The 23,042-nt window shown below is 44.0% G+C and overlaps 1 protein-coding gene across 4 annotated transcripts in view; it reads right to left on the reverse strand.

Annotated features, from left to right (window-relative positions):
* plxnb1b (plexin b1b) overlaps window positions 1-8,278 on the reverse strand; it is a 261,451-nt gene extending 253,173 nt beyond the window's left edge. Inside the window, exon 1 of one of the 4 annotated variants that reach the window (XM_043707786.2) lies at window positions 7,933-8,278. The gene's annotated coding sequence lies outside the window, so the exon portion shown is untranslated. Of the gene's footprint in view, window positions 1-1,982; window positions 2,002-7,304; window positions 7,324-7,932 lie in introns of those variants that run through there. The other 3 variants (XM_087994156.1, XM_087994155.1, XM_087994153.1) reach the window with 3 other exon arrangements.
* Between the last annotated feature and the right edge of the window lie 14,764 nt (window positions 8,279-23,042).

Consider the following 23,042-nt stretch of genomic DNA (forward strand, 5'->3'; position numbering starts at 1 on the left):
CTCCTGACTTGTGCCTTGTAGATGGTGGACAGGCTTTGGGGAGTAAGGAGGTGAGTAACATGCTGCCGTATTCCCAGCCTCTGACCTACTCTTGTCGTGTCATATTTATGTGGTGAGTCCAGTTCAATTTCTGATCAATAGTCACCCCAAGGATGTTGATAATGATCATAAAACTCTTGAATTTCAATGGCCAATATTTAGATTGTCTGTTATTGGAGACAGTTGCTGCCTGGCATTTGCAGGGCACAAATGTGACTTGTCACTTTTCAGCCCAAGCCTTGATGCAGTTGAATAAAGAGAACAAAGAAAATTTACAGCCCAGGAACAGGCCCTTCAGTCCTCCAAGCCTGAGCCGATCCAAACGTACTGTCTAAACCTGTCGGTCAATTCCTAAGCATCTGTATCCCTCTACTCCCCACCTACTCATGCATTTATCCAGACGCATCTTAAATGAATCTACCGTGCCTGCCTCTACCACCTCTGCTGGCAACGCATTCCAAACACCCACCACCCTCTGTGTGAAGTACTTGCCGCGTGTATCCCCCTTAAACTTTCCACCTCTCACCTCGAACATGGACTGCTTCAGTATCTGTGGAGTCATGAATGGTGCGGAACATTGTGCAATCATCAGTTAACCTCCCCACCTCCAACCATGTGATGGAGGGAAGATCATTGATGAAGCAGCTGAAGATAGTTAGGCTTGGAACAATACCCTGAGGAACTGCTGCAGTGATGTCTTGGAGCTGTTGGCTGAGCTCCCACAGTGGCACAAAACACTTGACAACTTCCTCCCTGTCTATTGCTTTTATTGCTTGAAATTGAAAACAGGATTACAACAGGATCGTGATCAGATGGGCCAATGGGCTAAGGAGTGGCAGATGGAGTTTAATTTAGATAAATGTGAGGTACTGCCTTTTGAGAAAGCAAATCTTATCAGGACTTGGACACTTAATAGTAAGGTCCTAGGGAGTGCTGCTGAACAAAGAGACCTTGGAGTGCAGGTTCATAGCTCCTTGAAAGTGGAGTCGCAGGTAGATAGGATAGTGAAGGTGGCTTTTGGTATGCTTTCTTTTATTGGTCAGAGTATTGAGTACAGGAGTTGGGAGGTCATGTTGTGGCTGTACAGGACATTGGTTAGGCCAATGTCGGAATATTGCGTGCAGTTCTGGTATCCTTCCTATCGGAAAGATGTTGTGAAACTTGAAAGGGTTCAGAAAAGATTTACAAGGATGTTGCCAGGGTTGGAGGATTTGAGCTGGGGCTGTTTTCCCTGGAGCGTCTGAAGCTAAGGGGTGACTTTATAGAGGTTTACAAAATCATGAGGGGCATGGATAGGATAAATAGACAAAGTCTTTTCCCTGGGGTCGGGGAGTCCAGAACTAGAGGGCATAGGTTTAGGGTGAGAGGGGAAAGATATAAAAGGAACCTATGGGTCAACCTTTCACGCAGAGGGTGGTACGTGTATGGAATGCGCTGCCAGAGGAAGTACATTGCAACATTCAAAAGGCACCTGGACAGGTATATGAATAGGAAGGGTTTGGAGGGATATGGGCCAGGTGCTGACAGGTGGGACTAGATTGGGTTGGGATATCTGGATGAGGTGAACCGAAGGGTCTGTTTCCATGCTATACATCTCTATGACTCTAAATCTCCCAGAACCCTGGCAATAGCAAGTCAGGTAGTCTGCCTGGTCATAACAAAAACCACAGTCACATCAGGCACGTGGTATAAATTATTCTCCTGCTAAAAGCGCAGCAGCATATAGCATAATTTGGCCATTTAGAACCAAGGTGCACAGGGTTCTTGTGGTGCAGTGGTAATGTCCCTACCCCTGGAATGAGAGGCCCAGGTTCAAGTCCCATCTGTTTCAGAGGTGTGCAATAACAATTCTGAACACGTTGATTAGAAAACTAGGTTAAGTTTTTTTTCAAATATTAGGTGCAAGGTGTCATGCTCTTGTTGTACAGTGATAATGTCCATACCTCTATACCAGGAGGTCCTGTGTTCAAGCCCCTGCTGCTCTGGAGTTGTATAATGCCATCCCTGAACAGGTCTATGAAGAAAACGAACAGGCGTCAGGACGTAGGGCTCTGTATATGCAGTGGCAATGTCCATGCCTTTGGATCAAGAGATCTTGGTTTGGGTCCCACCTGCTTCAGGGGGTGTGTCGTAACACACAATGCAGATAAAAAGATATCTAGAAACCCAGTTTTAAGTGTGGTACCTTGCTGGCTCACGAAAAGGCTAACTATTCTGAGCAAGTGGTTAGGTGAGGAGAGGCACAGTCGGTCAGGCAGCATCCAAACAGCAGAAAATCGATGTTTCGGGCATAAGCCCTTCATCAGGAATGAGGCTTGTGGGTTGGGGCTGAGAGATAAATGGGAGGTGGGTGGGGAGAATGTTGCTGAGAAAGCGATAGGTGGATGAAGGTGAGGGAGAAGGTAATAGATCAGAGGAGGGAGTTATGGATAGGTGTGAGCCACACCCTACTCCTGGCACGTTCCCCTACCACAGCAGGAAGTGCAAAATCTGCGTCCAAGACCCCAAGGGATCCTTCCACATCCGACAGAAATTTACCTGTACCTCCACCAATGTCATCTACTGCATCTGTTGCACCTAGTGTGGTGCCCTCTTCATCAGGGAGACAGGATGCTAGCTTGTGGATTGTTTCAGAGAACATCTCTAGGACACGTGCACCACCAACCCCACCGCCCCATGGCTGAACATTTCAACTCCCCCTCCCAGTCCATCAAGAACATGCAGGTCCTGGGCCTCCTCCACCGCCAAACCGTTACCACTGACGCTTGGAGGAGGAACGCCTCATATTCCACCTTGGGACCCATCAACCACACAGGATCAACGTGGATTTCAACAGATTCCTCATTCCCACCCCACCCACTGCCCTCTAGACTCGTCCATAACTCCTCCCTCTGACCTAGTTCCTTCCCTCTCACCTTCATCCAGCTATCGCTTTCTCAGCTACCTTTCCCCCAACCTAAACCGCCCCCCCTTCCATTTATCTCTCAGCCCCGGCCCACAAGCCTCATTCCTGATGAAGAACTTATGCCTGAAATGTCAATTCTCCTGCTCCTCGGTTGCTGCCTGACCTGCTGTGCTTTTCCAGCACCACACTCTCGACTCTGATCTCCAGCTGCAGTCCTCACTTCTTCTTGGTTAGGTGAAGAGGAAGGGTAACCTGATCCAACACGTTAATTCGGATTAACTCAGATGCTGCCAGACCTGCTGAGATTTTCCAACAATTTCTGTTAGGTCAATTAAGGGTCAGATTGGCTGTCTTTTCAAAACCAAAAGGTTGCAACCCTTCAAGTGAATCAGCAAATTTGCTCCACAAATGGGAATATTTCTCAGCACCAAGAGTAATTTGATTCTGCTCTTCAGCATTCAATTGTAATTCATAATCACACCAGTGAGAGACTCAACTCAGCACTTGTACAGACCATAATTACACCCTCCTGAACCCAGCAGGCAAAACTCGCCAGGGCTAATGTCCCTTTTGCAGCATTGTCTAAGAGGAATCTGAGTACAACAAATCACTATTGTACTGTGCCCCGAATGCAGCCCCAGCATTCAAATTTTCCATTAAAGCGCTGGGTGAGCTGTTATTAAGTGCTGTGAGATATCCAAGAACTTTGCCTTCACTCCCATCTACATACTGGACAACAAGAAGCCAACAGCTTTACCAGATTACTAACAAAATGTTTACGTGACTTCCCAGTTTATTTGTTAGCTTGACTTGCTTTTAAAATGGTACTTTCTCTAGCACCAAGTCTACACAGTACTCAGTTTGCCCCTGAACCATATGCAGCACTAATCTGGGAAGGACCTCTGACACTCATTTGCATTAACATTAAAAATTTTGCAACCTCCTTTGTGCATAGGAACCAGAAAAGGCATCAGAGAAATTCTAGATGTGGTGTCATTCAGGCGCACTGCTGAAGGGAAGCTTTAGTGCCACTGTTTTGTAGGCATTGCTCAGACACATGGGAGAAAATACAAAAAGAGCCTTTCTCAGACAGAGATGGAAATGCACATGCATTCCAGTTGCCTCTCTGTGATCTTGGCATCCTTTCGCCCACAGAGTGACCAATGCAATTACAATTCCCACATTATGGTATCAGTGTAGCCTTTGGGTATTTCACTGTTTATTGCCTGTCTTTACTCTTTGTACATCTGGTCACATTACTTTTTATTGCTTGTCATTATTCCCTGTTCATCTGATTATACATTGTGCCAATCTGCAGCACACATTATGGTAATGATGGCAGTTTGAGGGTTGCTGAGTACTAAGCTTGGATTATTGCCATCCAGATTTGATCCCTGGCATTCCTTTAACATTAACGGGAAATATATGGAGCTAAAATTTTGGCATGCAGTAGTGCGCTTTTTTGTAAATGTGTAGAGACCCTGCTCTTTTTCAGTGGATTGATCTGTTTCATTGACTGCAAAATAAAGTGTGCCAAAAGGAGTCAAGTGCGTTTGAATATTAGAGACAAATTGTCACAGAAAAGGGGAAGAAAGGAAGGAAGAGACAAAGACAAACAAATGACCAGGGTTTTCTTTGCTGCAATTCTTATTTGAACTCATCCAAACTGAAGAAGGGCTTATACCCAAAATGTCGATTCTCGTGCTCCTTAGATGCTGCCTGACCTGCTGCGCTTTTCCAGCAACACATTTTTCAGCTCTGATCTCCAGTACCTGCAGTCCTCACTTTCTCCTCATCCAAACAACCTCAAGTTTAATTGATATTAAGTAGTATTTACCAGATTTGACTGATGTGTAAGGATAGGGATGTTACACTGTCAACACGACTTAACATTATGCCAGTAATGTTAATTATCAACAAAAAGGCAAGACTGCTCATGATGCAAACACACCATCTCTGCAGCACAACTCTGTTAGACAGCTGTAACACAGGACACCAAGATCCTGTCGACATTTACTGACTCAAATCATCTTAAAAAATGCAAGATACTTCAACAAATTGTTTAATAAGTCACTGAAAAGCCTATGATTCTCAGATTACATCACACACCATCAGTATCATGTACCTAATGAGATAAACCGCACAATAACAAAAATATTCAAACAATTTACAATACCCATATTTTAAAGAAAGCTACAAATTATTAAAGTCAAATCAAATAGTACAATTTCAGTGGTCAGGAAAATAATGAAACAAGGAGGGATGGTTTCTTTATGATACATAACAGGCAGTAACAGACTACACCCAGAAGTCAAACACAGACGACAGCATAAAGTTCACGTCATGACTTGCATCTGATAACTTGAATTCTCTTACAACACTGTAATCATGGACACTGACAATCAGGTTAAAATTTACTGAGTCACAGTACTAATTTGTACAATTCAGTCCACGTGAGGCATTTGTCACAAAGTAGGCACAAGACATTTTTCGAGGGCTACAATCCAAATCTCTCAGTCACTAACTGACAAAAGGATTTGCAGTGCGGTCAGACTCACTTTTGTTAACTCCCTGGCTTTCTCCTATCATCATCATAAGGCACAGCCTGAGTGTACAGTCCCACATATTGATCATCCTCCTTAGCTCAGCAGCCTTAACTTGTTGCGTTTGACCATTTCTGTTCATCTCTGGGAAAGTATGAGCCTGTTCAACAGGGCTGTGAATCCTCATACATCTCCCCATTGTAAAATGGAACACCCCACATAGTAGATATAGCTGGGACCTTTTGTTTTAAAAGATAGCAAAGTTATTCCTCTGGCAACCATGAAACCTATATGTGTGTATGACCAATGTAAACAACACTATCGCAAGCTAATCAAAGGAATCATTTAATGACAGACGATAAAAATGCAAACATTCATTCTAAGAATGCTATAAATCAGAGAAAAATCAATGCCATAAATTCCTCAATCCCTGATCATTGGGGACACATGCAAACTCTGGACATTGTACATTCTTTTCTGGCCCCACAGCAACGACAGGTAAATGAAAGCAGCACTTGGAAAAAGTATGACCTGGGGTCCCCAAATAGCTCATGGGAAAATTGGTCGGGCTCGATTCCTGGTCTGTTAGCTGATTGCGGTTGGGACAGTGGTACAAGTTATTTAGTTTGTCAAGAAGCTGAGGGAACCGGTGTTGGAGTTTCTATTGCTGGTTACACCACCCGCCATCCAGTCATGCTTTCGGACATTGTGTGATCAGGGGTTAACTTGGCTGGGTTGTCCTCCATGTATTCAGATAGCTTGCCATCATCTACGGGAGAGGACAATATATCCGTAACAGCTAGAAACACTGGGAATGACTGCTATCAGGAATCAATACATCAATAAGATAAATTATGCCACAATGTGTGGAGACAAAAGGAAGAAAATTGGATGGAAAATAAAATCTGATATGGATTCACTCCCACCTTCTCATCTCCCCATTTTCCAGTCAGTTTACAACCACAGCGGGTGGTTTTACAAATGGTGCAAAGTGAACAGAAATGGGCACAATTCTCAGGTGGATCATTCAAACTACCGAGTTTCCCATCTCAGATGTGCTGCCCATGAATGTGCATAGCACCTTGCCAGGTTAAGAAAAGGTGGGTATTTTGGAATAATGATCCGAGTGAATGAATGGAGATTGGAGCGAGGAGACAGGAGATTTGAGGTGTGGCATCATTAACGGGAGGTCTAATCTTAATACTCTGGAGGAGTGGGGGAGGGAGGGGTTAAGGAAAGAGCTGAGAGAGGAAGGGAAATAAGTCATTCGTGAACCTAACAGTATACCCTCTAAATCAAAACATCAGCAATAGACAACTGTAAAGTTTACATCCACACTATTTTAAACATGCAAAAATTTGAAAAGGAAAGATCAAGCAGCTGGCTGAGATTGCTTCACACGGAGGGTGGTGAAAATGTAGAACAGATGTTCGGGGAGTCATTGCAGGAGGACAATGTTGGCAAATTCAAAGGAGAATAAGATAGATATTTGGCAGTGGAAACAATCAGGGTTACGCCAGACAGTAGCAGCACAGGGTACAGATGGATCAACTAGCCTTTCCAATATGCCTAGTCTGTTGTTAGGAAAACAAGGTGGCTCCACGTCATTTGCAATCAAAGTAAAGCAATGCTCGACAAACCCTGAGACAGCAGCACCAGGGGATTTGAAAGACCGGCCGTCAGGGAAACCGCATCTTCCCATCCCTCAGAACCGCGCCACAGTACAGACAAGTGAACTTTTAACATATCTGCTTTAGTTCAAGAGTGGTTGCAGGTGTGTTACAGCTGTCAGAAACCGTTTAAAACAAAAGCCTTACCCACAGTCATATCAATCAGCCCTAATTCTTGACTCTGCCCCATTATGACAGGTTCAGAAATTCAGGGAGATCAACTTGTCTTGGGAGAAAGTCCAACTTTTAACTGCTTTTGTTTTGGAAATATAAGCCAACTCCTTTTTTTTGGGGATGGAGGAACTTTACATCTTGTTGTCGCTTGGAAAGTACAGTACAAGTCTCACAGTTTTCTAACCAATAGAATTCAGTCCCGACATTTCACGTTAAATCCTCCCCCACCCTTCTAAAAACAAGGTGCCCCCTTTTGAATATGTGAGCGCTTCAGTGACCCAGAGGAATAGAGTCGCGGAAATAACAGCTGCCGCTGAGTGTCAGCAGTGAATTGTCTGCCTAGCACCCCCAACACTGGCTGTCCCATCCATCCCCCCCCCCCCCCCCCCCCCCCTCTTGCTGCTGCTGCTGCTGCTGCTATTCATTCACCTCAAATAAAGCCAAAACAAAAGAACTCAACTTTCTCTCTCTAAAGTATTCAGGAAAGCAACAAACTGCTATTCCTTTCCAGAAAACAGGACAGAAAGACTGACTTATCTTAAAAAATATACAATTCCTATCACTCCCTGATAAACGAACAATAATCCATTTGTATGCTTACCTTGAAAAGTTTCTCTTTAATCTATCTTTTTAAAACCTCAGGCTTTATGCTTGTGCTTCCAAGGTGTCCCAAAGCTGATCAGTCCTTAATCCACTCTAAAGCTCAGAATTTCTGGGCTTGGTAAACATCAGCAAGTTTTAATTCCAAGGGCTTCCTGCGATGCACCAGGACCGTGCTGCATAAGATGAAGTTTAATTATTTGTTTTCTCGCACTCTCTGTTCGGTGCTGGGTGTATGTGTGTGAGAGAGAAGAAAGCTTCCTTGTGAGGGCTGCTGTTTGTAGACTCTCACTCCCATGCACTTAATGAATCTCTTTCACATTGTAAGCAGCGCGCTAGGAGATCACATGTACTGCGCATTACAAACACAGACAGACAGGTTCTGAGAGACTAAGACCTGCCCAACAGATGACATCATACTCGTAACACCCACTCCTGAGACTTAAAAGGGCAATGACCAACTGCTGTAACCCACTTCTGACCGACTGATCTTATTCAAACACGACACAATCACCCCTGTTGTGAAACTTGCACCAGACACAAGATTCCAAGTAAAATGCACTTTGGTGTTACGATCGAGCCCTCCACTATCACCTGATGAAGGAGCGTCGCTCCGAAAGCTAGTGTGCTTCCAATTAAACCTGTTGGACTATAACCTGGTGTTGTGTGATTTTTAACTTTGTACACCCCAGTCCAACACCGGCATCTCCAAATCATGGTCAGCAATGATTCAATTCGTCCTGTGACAGTCAAGCAGTCAATTCTACCCTAAACACAATCAGCACTGGGTCAATGGATTATGCAATCAGTACCGTTACAGTGTTGATATGGACAGGGTCAGGAATAGTGTAATCAGTGGGATTGTCCACGGTAGTACAGTCTGTCTTGTTATATATACTATCGCAATTGTGCGGTCAGTCATGCTACAAGTACAGGTCTGAAAAGTTACAGCATAGCAAGGGCTACTTGACCTGTCGTGTGGGTGCCAGTTCTCTTCAAGAGCAACTCACCTAAGTGTCACTCCCCTGCCTTTTCTCATGGCCCTGCAAATCTTTCTTCTTCTGGTGATTATCCAATCCTCTCTTGAAGATCTGCCTTCGACCACACTCTCAGTCAGAACTTTACACACTGTAATCACCCACTGTGCTCTTGTTGCTGATTCTGTGTTTACCTTTTGTTGTTGAACCGTTCCTGGCCGTTCTGCTGAAGGAAACAGCTTCTCTCTTTCTCCTGTATCGACAGTTCTCCCCCCACCACCCCCACATACTTTGAGCATCTCTCTATCAAAGGAGCTTGTCCAACGTGTATACATAACCGAAGTATCTTACTCCTGGAACAAGAACAAAGAGATCTTGGAGTGCAGGTTCATACCTCCTTGAAAGTGGAGTCACAGGTAGATAGGATAGTGAAGAAGGCGTTTGATATGCTTTCCTTTATTGGTCAGAGTATTGAGTACAGGGGTTGGGAAGTCATGTTACAGCTCTACAGGACATTGGTTCAGAGTTGAAACTTTATTGCTGGAACAGCACAGCAGGTCAGGCAGCATCCAGGGAACAGGAGATTCGACGTTTCGGGCACAGGCCCTTCTTCAGGGCCTATGCCCGAAACATCGAATCTCCTGTTCCCTGGATGCTGCCTGACCTGCTGTGCTGTTCCAGCAATAAAGTTTCAACTTTGATCTCCAGCATCTGCAGACCTCACTTTCTCCCCTAGGACATTGGTTCAGCCACATTTGGAATATTGTATGCAGTTCTGGTCTCCTCCCTATCGGAACGATGTTGTGAAACTTGAAAAGGTTCAGAAAAGGTTTAATAGGATGTTACCAGGGTTAGAGGATATGAGCTATAGGGAGACATTGAATAGGCTGGGGCTGTTTTCCCTGGAGCGTCATAGGCTGAGAGGTGACCTTATAGAGGTTTACAAAATTATGAGGGGCATGAATAGGGTAAATAGACAAAGTCTTTTCCCTGGGGTGGGGGATTCCAGAACTAGAGGGCATAGGTTGAAGGTGAGAGGGGGAAGATATAAAAGGGACCTAAGGGACAGCTTTTTCACACAGAGGGTGGTGCGTGTATGGAATGAACTGCCAGAGAAAGTGATGGAGGCTGGTACAATTGCAACATTTAAAAGGCATTTGGATGGGTATATGAATAGGAAGGGTTTGGAGGGATATAGGCCAAGCGATGGCAAATGGGACTAGATTGGGTTGGGATATCTGGTCGACATGGACGAGTTGGACCGAAGGGTGTGTTTCCATGCTGTACATCTCTATGACTCTAATTGTTGTGAGTTTTTTCTGTACTATCTCTAATGTCTTCTCATCTAAAAGTTTATAATGTTTGCCCTCTCCACCCAAGCCTGAGTTAATAACATATGGCAAGAAAAGCATCAGACCCAACACTGAATCCCACAATAAATTTTCCCACACTCTGAAAAACAACCATTTATCACATTCATGCTGTCACTCAGCCCATTTCATCCTGCTATTGCGTGTTTTATTCAATCACCTCAGTGCTGGATATACTGTCTTCATCATTCAACTTCCCTCTGTCATCAGGTCAGAAATGAGGATGTTTGCTGATGATCACATCATGTTTAGTACCATTCAAAACTCCTCAAATATTAAGCTGTCCATGTCCAAATACAACAAGATCTGGACAATATCCAAATTTTGAATAATAAGTGACATTGAACATTTGTGTGACATAAGTGCCAGGCAATGCCAAATAAGAGAGAATCTAGCCATCACCCCTAGACATTCAATGACATTATCATCTCTGAATCCTGGTGGTTACCATAGACCACAAATTAAAGGATATCAACCACATGGCTACAAGAGCTGGTCAGATGCTGGCAATTCATAGAGTATAGAATCCTCAGTGCAGAAAGAGGCCATTCAGTCCATTGAGTCCACACCTACCCTCCAAAGAGCATCCTATCCAGAAACCCCCCCAACACTATCTGTAATCACGCATTTGCCATAGCTAACCCACATAGCCTGAACTTTTCAAAAGGTATTCTCAGAAGGTCGTCCCATACCCCATTCATGCCCAATGACTCCTTAGACCCTCCCAACACATTGTTCTTCCATGCTTATTCACCCTATATATTGCACACAGAATCAATCAATCCCCTATTGACAGTGTTTGAAACTGTTAAGAAAAAAAACATCCATTCATAATTTTGAAAAAATCAATTTGCAAACCAATAAAAATGCCAATCCAACAGGCCATTGATATATCAACAGCGGAAAATTTAAGTACTTTAATGCACCTTAGCCTTGTGCACATAAACGTCAAGATATTGGCAAAAGAGATGACAGAAAATTAATTCCTCTTAACATTGTGGAGATGTCAACCAACCAAAGTCAACTCTTCTTTGTACTTGTGTAAATATAGTCATTCACATAGAGTCAACGGGTCATCGAGATGTACAGCACGGAAACAGACCCTTCGGTCCAACTCGTCCATGCCAACCAGATATCCCAATCTAATATCATCTCATTTGCCAGCACTTGGCCCATATCCCTCCAAACCCTTCCTATTCGTATAACCATCCAGATGCCTTTTAAATGTTGTAATTGTACCAGCCTCCACCACTTCCTCTGGCAATTCATTCCATTTATGCACCACCCTCTGCGTGAAAACATTGCCTCTTAGGTCTCTTTTTTTATCTTTCCCCTCTCACCCTAAACCTGTGCCCTCTAGTTCTGGACTCCCCCACACCAGGGAAAAGACTTTGTCTATTTATCCTATCCATGCCCCTCATGATTTTATTAACCTCTATAAGGCCACCCCTCAGCCTCCGAAGCTCCAGGGGAAACAGCCCCTGTCTATTCAGTCTCTTCAAATCCTCCAAACCTGGCAACATGCTTGTAAATCTTTTCTGAGCCCTTACTAGTTTCATAACATTGTTCCGATAGGAGGAGACCAGAATTGCACACAATATTCCAAAACCCTTTTACAAATGTCCAGACTCTCAACTCACATTCATGACAAACCTTTCTGGGAACTGTATCAGCAAAAATATAGATAGTCATATTAGATAATTCACAACCTGAAATTATTATGAATGTTTGGCTGAGTTTCTAAAACACATAAATGCATTAGCTCACCAAGGGCCTGGTATAAGGAGAAATGGGTGCCTAATTTACATGATTGATATGTTCATGAGATTATAATACATTGTTCCTTCTGCAATTTCTTGTATCAATATCTTAGAGTCATAGAGTCATAGAGACGTACAGCAAAGAAACAGACCCTTTGGTCCAACCCATCCATGCTGACCAGATATCCCAACCCAATCTAGTCCCACCTGCCAGCACCTGGCCCATATCCCTCCAAACCCTTCCTATTCATATACCTGTCCAGATACCTTTTAAATGTTGCAATTGTACCAGCCTCTACCACTTCCTCTGGCAGCTCATTCCATATACGTACCACCCTCTACGTGAAAAAGTTGCCCCTTAGATCTCTTTTATATCTTTCCCCTCTCACCCTAAACCTATGCCCTTTAGTACTGTACTCCCCCACCCCAGTGAAAAGACTTTGTCTATTCATCCTATCCATCCCCTCATGATTTTGTACACCTCTATAAGGTCACCCCTAGCCTCACCAATCTCTCCCTGTAGCTCAAATCCTCCAACCCTGGCAACATCCTTGTAAATCTTTTCTGAACCTTTTCAAGTTTCGCAACATCTTTCCGATATGTTAATTCTCACAACATTAAGAGGCAATAAGTGGGTAAAGCTTCTGTAAGTGATGCTACAGTGACCCTATCTGATTGACAAATTTTTTTTGGTCCATTGAAGCAGATATCTGGAATAAAAGCAGAAATTGCTGGAGAAACTCAACAGGTCAGTCAGCATGTGCAGGAAGAAAGCAGAGTTTTGAGTCCAGTGTCTCTTCATCAGATTTCTGAATGGGTGTTTTATTTTCCTTCGTGTTGCCCTTGTTATTATCTGACTCATTGGATCTGTACAAAGTGCATGGAGTGAGTGGGCACAGAGGTGGTCCGGGGCTATGCAGGCAAAACAGTGTCATGGAGAGTTTGTGAAGGAGTGAGAGTGAGTGACGGGTAGAGTGTTTCACCATTTTTAGATGAAGTGTCAGAATACTGCGGAGGACTTTCTAACCAGCCCACGTGGGCACTCACCTCTGCTCCCCTACCCCAAGTCATTTTGTAGTTGGAACGCAGTATGCTCTCCTGCACCCCAGCGAAGAGTGCATTTAATCTGACTGACTAAACCAAGGCCAGTATTGGGAAACAAACACACTGGTCAGCCATATGGATTTTCATGCTAACTCACCTCTATCCTAGTGCTCACTCCGCTCCAACTGATAGAAACAAAGAAAACACAAAAACACATGTGAAAGAGTCAGGTTTGTTATACCCTGCTGAACTGGTCTGGAAAGTGCTTTTCCAAAGCCATGCTGCCAAAGAAAGAAGGAAAGATTAGGTAGCAAGGTACTGCCGAGGCACTAGCAAGGTAGTGTGACAATAAAGCTAATTCACATTTAAAAAGAATTGCACCTTGTACACTTCATTTTACAGCATGCGGCTGAAACTTGGAAATAGCTGGCAGACAGGAGACAAAGGCTGAAAAGGAGAAGCAAAGGTGGTAGAGGACTCAGTGAGAGAGGAGAAAGAGAATATAAATGAGGAATATAAATCAGAATGTGGAGTGAGCAAGAAAGCAAGAACGGATAGTTTTATATCCTGCTTTTCACAGCCTCAGACTATCCCAATACACTATATAACCAGTGAAATTGTTTTGCAGTGCAGTAAATATTGCGGTGCAGGAAAAAGCCTTGTACACAAACATGGATCCTCTTAATATGACATTGACTGTGGTTCAGGTATACCATAGAGGGCAAAACAAAAAGATAAATAATGTACTGTTAGAGGTTTTTGAAAAAAAAACCCGGTGCTGGATGATGTGAGTTTTGTTTCCCGAAACAAAGGCCGGCTTAATCTTTTTGAATTAAATGGAATTTCAAGGTGCTTCCCCACAGAAAATGACAGAAAATGTTTGCAGCGAGTCGGCTGAGGAGGTTAAGTTTCATTTGCCTCCTGGCAATCAGTGGCACTGCAGCACTGGGTAAAAGCCTGGGAACAGGTCACTTGGCTGCTCTTTTTGGACAGAGAATGATGTGTAATGTTGAAGGAAGCGATGGGGAGACCTGGAAACAGAGCAAATAAAAGCATACTGGCGAAGAAATGAGTCGGAACAAACAAGATCGAAGAATTAGACAGTTATTGGATGAGAAGTATCACTAACTCAACAAAATAGTCACCCAGAAGAGGCATATGACAGTGGATGAGAGCACAGCCATTTGCTTTTTTTCACAGAGTTGGTTTGACACTTTGTAAATTACTTCAGAGACTTTTGAAGTCCTTTTAATTGTTAGTTTTACGTTGAATTCCTGAGCTGTTCCATATTCACCCAGCTGTTTCAACATGTCCCCTTTGCCAGGATGAGCCTTTTATACAATAGCCTGTTCCTTGGCTGCGTTATGAGTGAAATCAGGTTGTTTTATAAAAGAAGAAGAAAAGACTAAATGGCTGTGGTCTCCAATTGGCTGTGTGTATGTTTGTGTGTGTATGTGTTTGTGCTCCAGCAGTACAAAGCTGCTTCTCTCTGAATAGCCAGGGCTCTGAGTCTGTCATTCATGGTATGCCACATTCATTACTGAACACTAACTCATTCATGCAAAGAGTCCGCAACCCAACCGACCTATTTAAAGGAGACTGCACACCAAACCTGGTTCGAGCCCTTTAACCCAGATAGAAGCAGTTTCTGTGAAATTATCAACATGTTATTCTGTGGCTTTACCCACAGACGGGTAGAAAGGAGAAAGTGTATTGTGCAAGTTCGCCTGCTGAGTTGGTTGCAAATCCTGGAGCTGTCCATCACTCTGTGAAATGGCTGTATTGTGTCAGCGCTCAGATGGAGGCCTGAATGGAAAGAGACACTGACTGCCGAACCCTGGACAAACTGCACTTTCTGCTGTGCAATCTCTGCGTGTGATGACTTCAACAATCTTCTTCCATTCCTTTTTCTTAATGATAGATGGATGATGCTGAATGCCCTGCCCTATTGGAAAAAGGGGGAAAACACACAAATAAAAACACATGAGTGGTGTAGCGCTGATGTGCTAACAATGGCAAAGCAGAAACACAGGATGGTCATGTTTTTTAGGCGGCAGATGGATTTATTTTGTTAACATTTTGTCTGCTGCTCGTTGAACCTCTAGGGTTCCAGTTTTCTCAATGATGTCACCCTTGCAGTCTCAAGCCCCTGCACGCATTTCTAATCGTTAATTAACCATTGGGGCTATCAGGCAGGGGAGGAGGTACTGGATAGAAATCAGGACTGGGAATCTGACCTGACATTTTCCTTTCCAAGTTATATCTTGGCAGACTGCTATCCATTTGTTCAGACCTGGGATGAAAAATGAAGGAACAAACTCAGCCCCTCTCCAGCTAAGGATGTTCCAGGGCTATTGGCAATGCAAGTGCTTTTGAAATGTAGTCGCTATTAAATGCGATCACTCATTTGTGTGAAAATAAAACCACCCCACATGATGATGGCTGGGCAGTTTGTTTCTCAGTCACGTTTCTTGAGGTAATATTTGCCAGGATTAGAGTCATTTCCCTATTTGTGGGTGTCAATGAGAGTATGCAAAGAGGTAGGGTGGGGTTGGAGAACCTACATTGGAGGTCCCCTGAACCCACTGAAGAGGAAGTTTTCTAAGGTAGCAAGATAAGGCCAACAGTCTCCAATGAGGCTGGTCACTCCAACTCCCAGTGTGTGACTTGCTGCAAGGTACCTTGATTGCGGCCTGCAGGGGATTTGGGAGAAACCATGTTGCTTTGTAAAATCCAGGCCATAGAGGAAGTGCTGCACAGAAATGATTGCATTGGGGGTGGTATGGTGGCTCAGTAGTTAGCACTGCGGCCTCACAGCGCCAGAGACCTAGGTTCGACTCCAGCCTCAGGCGTCTGTCTATGTGGAGTTTGCACATTCTCCTCGTGTCTGCATGGATTTCCTCCGGGAGCTCTGGTTTCTTCCCACAATCCAAAGATGTGGAGGTTAGGTGAATTGGCCATGGTAAATTACCCATAGTGTTCAGGAGTGTGTAAAGTTAAAAATCACACAACACCAGGTTATAGTCCAACAGGTTTATTTGGAAGCACTAGCTTTCAAGGTGATGCCTCTTCATCAGGTGGGTTGTGGAACATAACAATACAACACAGAATTTATAGCAAAAGGGTTATAATGTCATAGAGTTGTAATGATATATTAAACAACTTTAGTTAAAAATCACATAACACCAGGTTATAGTTATTAAACAAGCTGAGATTAAGTCTTCCATCTTTTAGAATGGGATATGGGGGTTTAGGTTCTTTAACATGTAAATCCCAGAATTACATTCTCAAAGTGGTGTCAGTTTATCTAATAATAGGTGCCATCTCAGCTCAGACAATGCTTTAAATGTGTGAAGGTAAAGTCTGTATCAATGTTGAGTCAATTCTATTTCTAAGGTGGTGCTTACAGAATCTTACATGGATTTATGCAATATTTGAGCAAAATAAAATGTAATTCTGCAAATACAAATTCACCCCATAAACTTATATGTGAGAGCGTGCAGGAGAGACAGAGTGGGTGTGTAAGTGAGTGTGTGCGTGTGCATGTGAAAGAGTGTGTATATGTGAGTGTGTAAGCTTGGTCAAGTATATATATGAGTGTGATGGGCATTAAGCCTGTGAGAGGGTGCATGCGTGGGGATGAGTGCGGGGGGTATATTTGTGTGCGTATGAGAGAGAGCTTGTGTATGAGAGAGGGTCTGCGTGAGTGTGTGAATATGTAGCAGTGTGTGTGTATGTGTGAGAGACAGTGTATAGTGCAGCAGGGTCACCTGTAGTGTGACATGAACCCAAGGTCCCAGTTGAGGCCTTCCCCATGGGTGTCCAACTTGGCTATCAGCCTCTGCTCAGCCACTTTGCATTGTTGCTTGTCCCTAAATCCACCTTGGAGGATGGTCACCCGGAGGTCCGAGGCCGAATGTCCTGGACCACTGAAGTATTCCCTGATTGGGAGGGAACAATTCTGTCTGGTGATTGTTGCGCGGTGACTATTCATCCATTGTCATAGCATCAGCATTCCAGGTGAAGAGTAAGATCAGAACAGGTTGATGGGAGCACTTTCAAAATAGGAGATGGTGCAGATACTAAATGAGTATTTTGCATCAGTATTTGCTGTGGAAAAGGACATGGAAGATATAGAATGTAGGGAAATAGATGGTGACATCTTGAGAAATGTCCATATTACAGAGGAGGAAGTGCTAGATGTCTTGAAATGCATGGAGGTGAATAAATCACTAGGACCTGATCAGGTGTACCCTAGAACTCTGTGGGAAGCTAGGGAAGTGATTGCTGGGCCTCTTACTGAGATATGTTTATCATGGATAGTCAGAGGTGAGGTGCCAGAAGACTGGCGGTGGCTAACTGTTTAAGAAAGGTGGTAAGGAAAAGCCAGGGAACTATAGATCAGTGAACCTGATGTCAGTGGTGGGTAAGTTGGTGGAGGGAATCCTGAGGGACAGGATGTACATGTATTTGGAAAGGCAAGGACTGATTAGAGATAGTCAACATGGCTTTATGTGTGGGAAATCATGTCTCACAAACTTGATTGAGTTTTTTGGAGAAGTAACAAAGAGGATTGATGAGGACAGAGTGGTAGACGTGATCTATATGGACTTTAGGAAGGCATTTGACTAGGTTCCCCACGGAAGACTGGTGAGCAAGATTAGATCTCATGGAATACAGGGAGAACTAGCCATTTGGATCCAGAACTGGCTCAAAGATAGAAGACAGAGGGTGATGGTGGAGGGTTGTTTTTCAGACCGGAGGCCTGTGACCAGTGGAGTGCCACAAGGATTGGTGCTGGGTCCTCTACTTTTCATCATTTATATAAATGATTTGGTTGTGAGCATAAGGGTTTAGTTAGTAAGTTTGCAGATGACACCAAAATTGGAGGTGTAGTGGACAGCAAAGAAGGTTACCTCAGATTACAACTGGATCTTGATCAGATGGGTCAATGGGCTGAGAAGTGGCAGATGGAGTTTAATTTAGATAAATGTGAAGTGCTGCATTTTGGAAAAGCAAATCTTAGCAGGACTTATAAACTTAATGTTAAGTTCCTAGGGAGTGTTGCTGGACAAAGAGACCCTGGAGTGCAGGTTCATAGCTCCTTGAAAGTAGAGTCGCAGTTAGATAGGATAGTGAAGAAGGCATTTGGTATGCTTTCCTTTATTGTTCAAAGTATTGACTACAGGAGTTGGGAGGTCATGTTGCAGCTGTAGAGGACATTGGTTAGGTCATTGTTGGAATATTATGTGCAATTTTGGTCCCCTTTCTATCAGAAAGATGTTGTGAAACTTGAAAGGGTTCAGAAAAGATTTACAAGGATGTTGCCAGGGCTGGAGGACATGAGCTATAGGGAGAGGCTGAACAGGCTGGGGCTGTTTTCCATAGAGCGTCGGAGGCTGAGGGGTGACCTTATAGAGGTTTATAAAATCATAAGGGGCATGTATAGGTTCAATAGACAAAGTCTTTTCCCTGGGGTGGGGAAGTCCAGAACTAGAGGACATAGATTTAGGCTGAGAGGAGAAAGATAAAAAAGAGACTGAAGGGGAATTTTTTTCACTCCAAGGATGGTACATGTATAGAAATAAGCTGCCAGAGGAAGTGGTAGAGGCTGGTATAATTGCAACATTTAAAAGGCATCTGGATGGGTATATGAATAGGAAGGGTTTGGAGGGATATGGGCCGGGTACTGGCAGGTGGGATGAGATTGGGTTGTGATATCTGGTCGGCATGAACGAGTTGGACCGAAGGGTCTGTTTCTGTGCTGTACATCTCTATGACTCTATGACTCTATAAGTGAGTAAAACTGACTGTAGTAAATCACAGCGCTATTTCAAAGCAAAAGGGCAACTTTCAAGCCGGGGACTGTAGGGAGTGGCAATAAAGCTGTTTCCCTTCAAGCCTCATCCTCTGTTCCCCTTGCAAACATTGATCCTTACTCTATTCCTAATCATGTTACCTCAAATACGTGCTGAGCTGGGAACGACTGGGCTGGGCACTGAGTTGCTAAAACTATAGCAGAGAAGCTTGAAAGCTGTGAATACACAGGGGATTAAAGCATCAGTGTGAAGTCACCGGTCTGTAGGCCTGCTCTCTCTAAATGTTGCAGCAGGTCAATTTTAAGGGTGGGAGTAACCCAGTTCAGGATCTTGCAGGAATGTGTTACAGGCCTGAAAACAAGACATTCAGAGTAAAACGGTGAAAAGCACTTGTATTTATAGTGCACTTTTGATGACCACAGGGTGTAGTCACTGTTGTAATGTAGGAAATGGAATTTTGTGCACTGCAAGCTCTCACACAACATGGTGTGAATGGGCAGAAATCAATTTAAATGATGTTTACTGAGGGATACATGTGACCCTGGGAGAGCTGCCCTGCTTTCTTCGAGATACTATTGTGGGTCAGAAGATGCCTGGACTCACTGCCTCATCTAAATAAACTTCAGAGAGTGTCGCACTCTCTCAGTGCAGCACTTGAACGTCAGCCTGGATTATGTGCTTAAGTCTCTCGAGTGGAGTTTTGAGCCACAACTTTCTGACTCAGAGGAGTGTGTGCTGCTACTGAGACACAGCTGAACACTAAACCCAAACCTGGACTCGGGTTTCTCCATCTTTTCCCTGGTTCACTACTTCATATTTTAATTGCATTCCTTTATAACGTCAGCCAGGAGTGTTGCAGAAACTCCAGAAAGACCGTGTAAATCACTGTAAAAAGTGCAGATGCTGGAATCCAAAGTAGACAAGCAGTGGGCTGGAAGAACACAGCAAGCCAGGCAGCATCAGGAGGTGGAGAAGCCAACATTTCAGGTATAACCCTTCTTCAGGACTCAACCTGAAACGTTGACTTGTCCACCTCCTGATGCTGCCTGCCTTGCTGTGTTCTTCCAGCCTCCTGCTTATCTACAGTATGAAACATCTGAGCTTCAACAGACATGACAGAAGAATCCCTCTCAGAAATTCACTGCTATCAGTCTCCAAAGCCTTGCTGAGCTTCTGGGCCTCCAGTGACAAAGCAGATTCATCGCAGAATCGACTTGGGCGGTGGTTAAGAGCAGAGAAAATAATTAAGAAACTGTACTGGGTTGTGCAGAACAGATGACAGACTTCCTGAAACCTAATGAATGCTCAGCAGTGCTGATTGAGCTAGTGATGGATTGCTCTGCATTCCAACTTTTGAAGAGAAGTGATCGTGTTCCAGGAAACAGAACTGTTTGGGAGGCAGGACAACGGGTATGTGGACAAGATGAAGGGCTTGCAGACGATGTTTTACAGAGATCTTTTTTAAATTGAAAGCAGCTCTTGTGATCCCTGCAATAAAACAGAAGCTTTGCTAAGAGCAAGAAACCCGAGTCCTGTTTGCTCATAATATAATAGAGAGCTGTCAGGCTGTCAGAAGGGATTGTTAATCCCTGCCAGTGGTGGAAAAGAAACAGGAGGACTCGGAATGGTGTACTGCCTGCACTGAATGCCAACTCTCCAGAATCACCCTGCTCCCTTCCGCTATCCCACAGCTGAATAAGGAAAGCAGCAGATAGACAATTGAGTTGCTTAACTGGGCCTTATCGTCAGAAGGCCAATTGGGATTTTCCAGTCAGTTTCTAGTGGTGTCAGACCATAAGATGTTAGATCAGAAATAGGCCATTCAGCCCATCAAGCCCACTCCACTATTCAATAAAATCATGGCTAATCTGATCATCTTTGACTCCATCTTAATGATTAAAAATCTGCCTATCTTAGCCTTAAATATATTTAATGACTTAGCCTCTACAGCCCATTCTGGTAAAGAATTCCACAGATCACTACACTCTCAGAGAAGAAATTCCTCCTCATCTCCGTCTTCAATATGCAACTTTTTATTTTTAGATTATGCCCTCTAGTCCTAGGCTCTCCCACAAAGGGAAACCACCTTTCAGCATCTCCCCTGTCAAGTCCCCTCAGAATCCTGTGATGTTTCATCTCTCACTCTTCTAAACCCCAATGAGTACAGGCCCAATCTACTCAACCTCTCCTCATAAGACAGTCCCTCCATACCTGGGATCAGCCGAGTGAGCTTTCACTGGACTGCCTCCAATGCCAAGAGATCTTTCCTTAGAAAAAGGGACCAAAACTGTTCACAGTATTTGAGGTATGGTCTAATTCATGGCTTGTATAGTTTTAGCAAGACTTCTGTAGCTACTGGATGTTAGGCCAGGGAGCCAACATTCCAGAGAGGTTTTGAGGCTCTTCCCTCTTGCCTGGAATTAGCAACAACCACAGATTCAGGGCAAATCTTTCCTGTAATCATTGTACAGCTGCAAAAATCTTTCCTTTTTATTTTAAATCTGGAAGAGGTTAAGCGAAGATACAGGAAAATCTTGCACCTTCCCAACCCACAATGTCAGCATCAAGCTTTCAGATCACATACAACCATAGAATGGGTATAGCAAGACCACTCCCCTGCAAGAGCAACTTAGGTAGTCCTACACCACCAATCTCTTCGTATAGCCCTGCAAATGACCTCTCTTTGGATAATTACCCAATTCACTTTGAAAGTCACATTTGTATCTGCCTTCACCATCCCCTCAGGCAATGCATTTCAAATCCCGCTGCGTGAAAATGTTCTCCTTTATTTCACCTTAAATTACCGACCCCCCCCCCCCCCACTCCCGCTTTTCCTGGTACTTCTAATGGGAACAGTTTCTCCATTTCCACATTGTCCAGACTCCCTGATCATTTGAAGGACCGCTACCAAATCTCCTCCCAGCTTCTTCATCTCCAAGGGAGAAGGTCTTGAGCATTGTCAAACACTCACAAAACTGAAGTCTCTATCTCCACAAATCTTTTCAGCACTCTCTCTAACACGTTCACATCCTTCCTAAAGTGTGACGTGCAGAATTGGACACAATACCCATTATTTTATGTAGGTTCATCATAATCATTTTGTTTTTGTGATCTCAGCCCCTATTTATCCTGCATGTCTTATTGGCCATTTTCTCAACCTCATGACCATCTTCGATACTTTTCATGCAGATTTCTGCAAATCTCTTCCTGCACCATTGGAGAATCATATCCTTTGTTTTAGTTGCCTCACCTGTCTCTGCTTGTCAAAGTGTATTAAGACTGGGGTTTTCCCATGTGTTAGGTGGTGACTAACTCACTGACCTCACTGGTGAGGTAACTTGACTGTTGTGCACTCCTTAGGGAAATAAACAGGTGAGTGTCTCATCCCATAGTTACCTTGACGCTGATATGTTATGTCTTCAGAAGCCAATCAGATGCAGGCAGATTCTGTGTCCAAAGGACTACCAGTTGAGACTTACTCATGAGGTAATCCCGGTTTAAGATGACAGGATTTTTTTTTTGCTACTTTCAGTGGTATGAGAGTTGCATGGTGAGGGGACTCAGGAGTCAGAGGCAAGGGCAGTTGAGGGGTAACTTTCAGAGGCCACTGTCTGTTATCTGCACCTCAGATTTCCCACCTAGGCAATCAGGGAGGTGGCAAATTGAGGGCCTACATTTTGCTGGTAGTTGAGCAGTTTTGATTGCTGGTGAGTCGGGAGGTTATCTGTGGACTTTCTTGTCCAATATTTCAGCAAGTTTCTCGCCAGAACCAATTTGCTCAATGATTTTGACTCCTACAGTATGGAAACAGGCCATTTGGCCCTACAAGTCCACACCGACCCTCTGAAGAGTAATGCACCCAGAGCCATTTCCCTCTGACTAATGCATCTAACACCTTGGGCAATTTAGCGTGGCCAATTCACCTAACCTGCACATCCTTGGAGTATGGGAGGAAACCAGAGCACCCGGAGGAAACCCACGCAGACACGGGGAGACCATGCAAACTCCACACAGACAGTCACCCAAGAGTGGAATCGAATCTGAGTTCCTGGTGCTGTGAGGCAGCAGCGCTAATCACTGAGCCATCATGCCTCCCATCCTTTTCCCTCCTCATCTTCTAGGGAGGGGAGAATTCCACGCT

The sequence above is a fragment of the Chiloscyllium plagiosum genome, unplaced genomic scaffold (assembly GCF_037043375.1).
Source record: "Chiloscyllium plagiosum isolate Xiang-an unplaced genomic scaffold, Cpla_swu_hap1 HiC_scaffold_14, whole genome shotgun sequence".
In the NCBI taxonomy this organism is placed as follows: Eukaryota; Metazoa; Chordata; class Chondrichthyes; order Orectolobiformes; family Hemiscylliidae; genus Chiloscyllium; species Chiloscyllium plagiosum.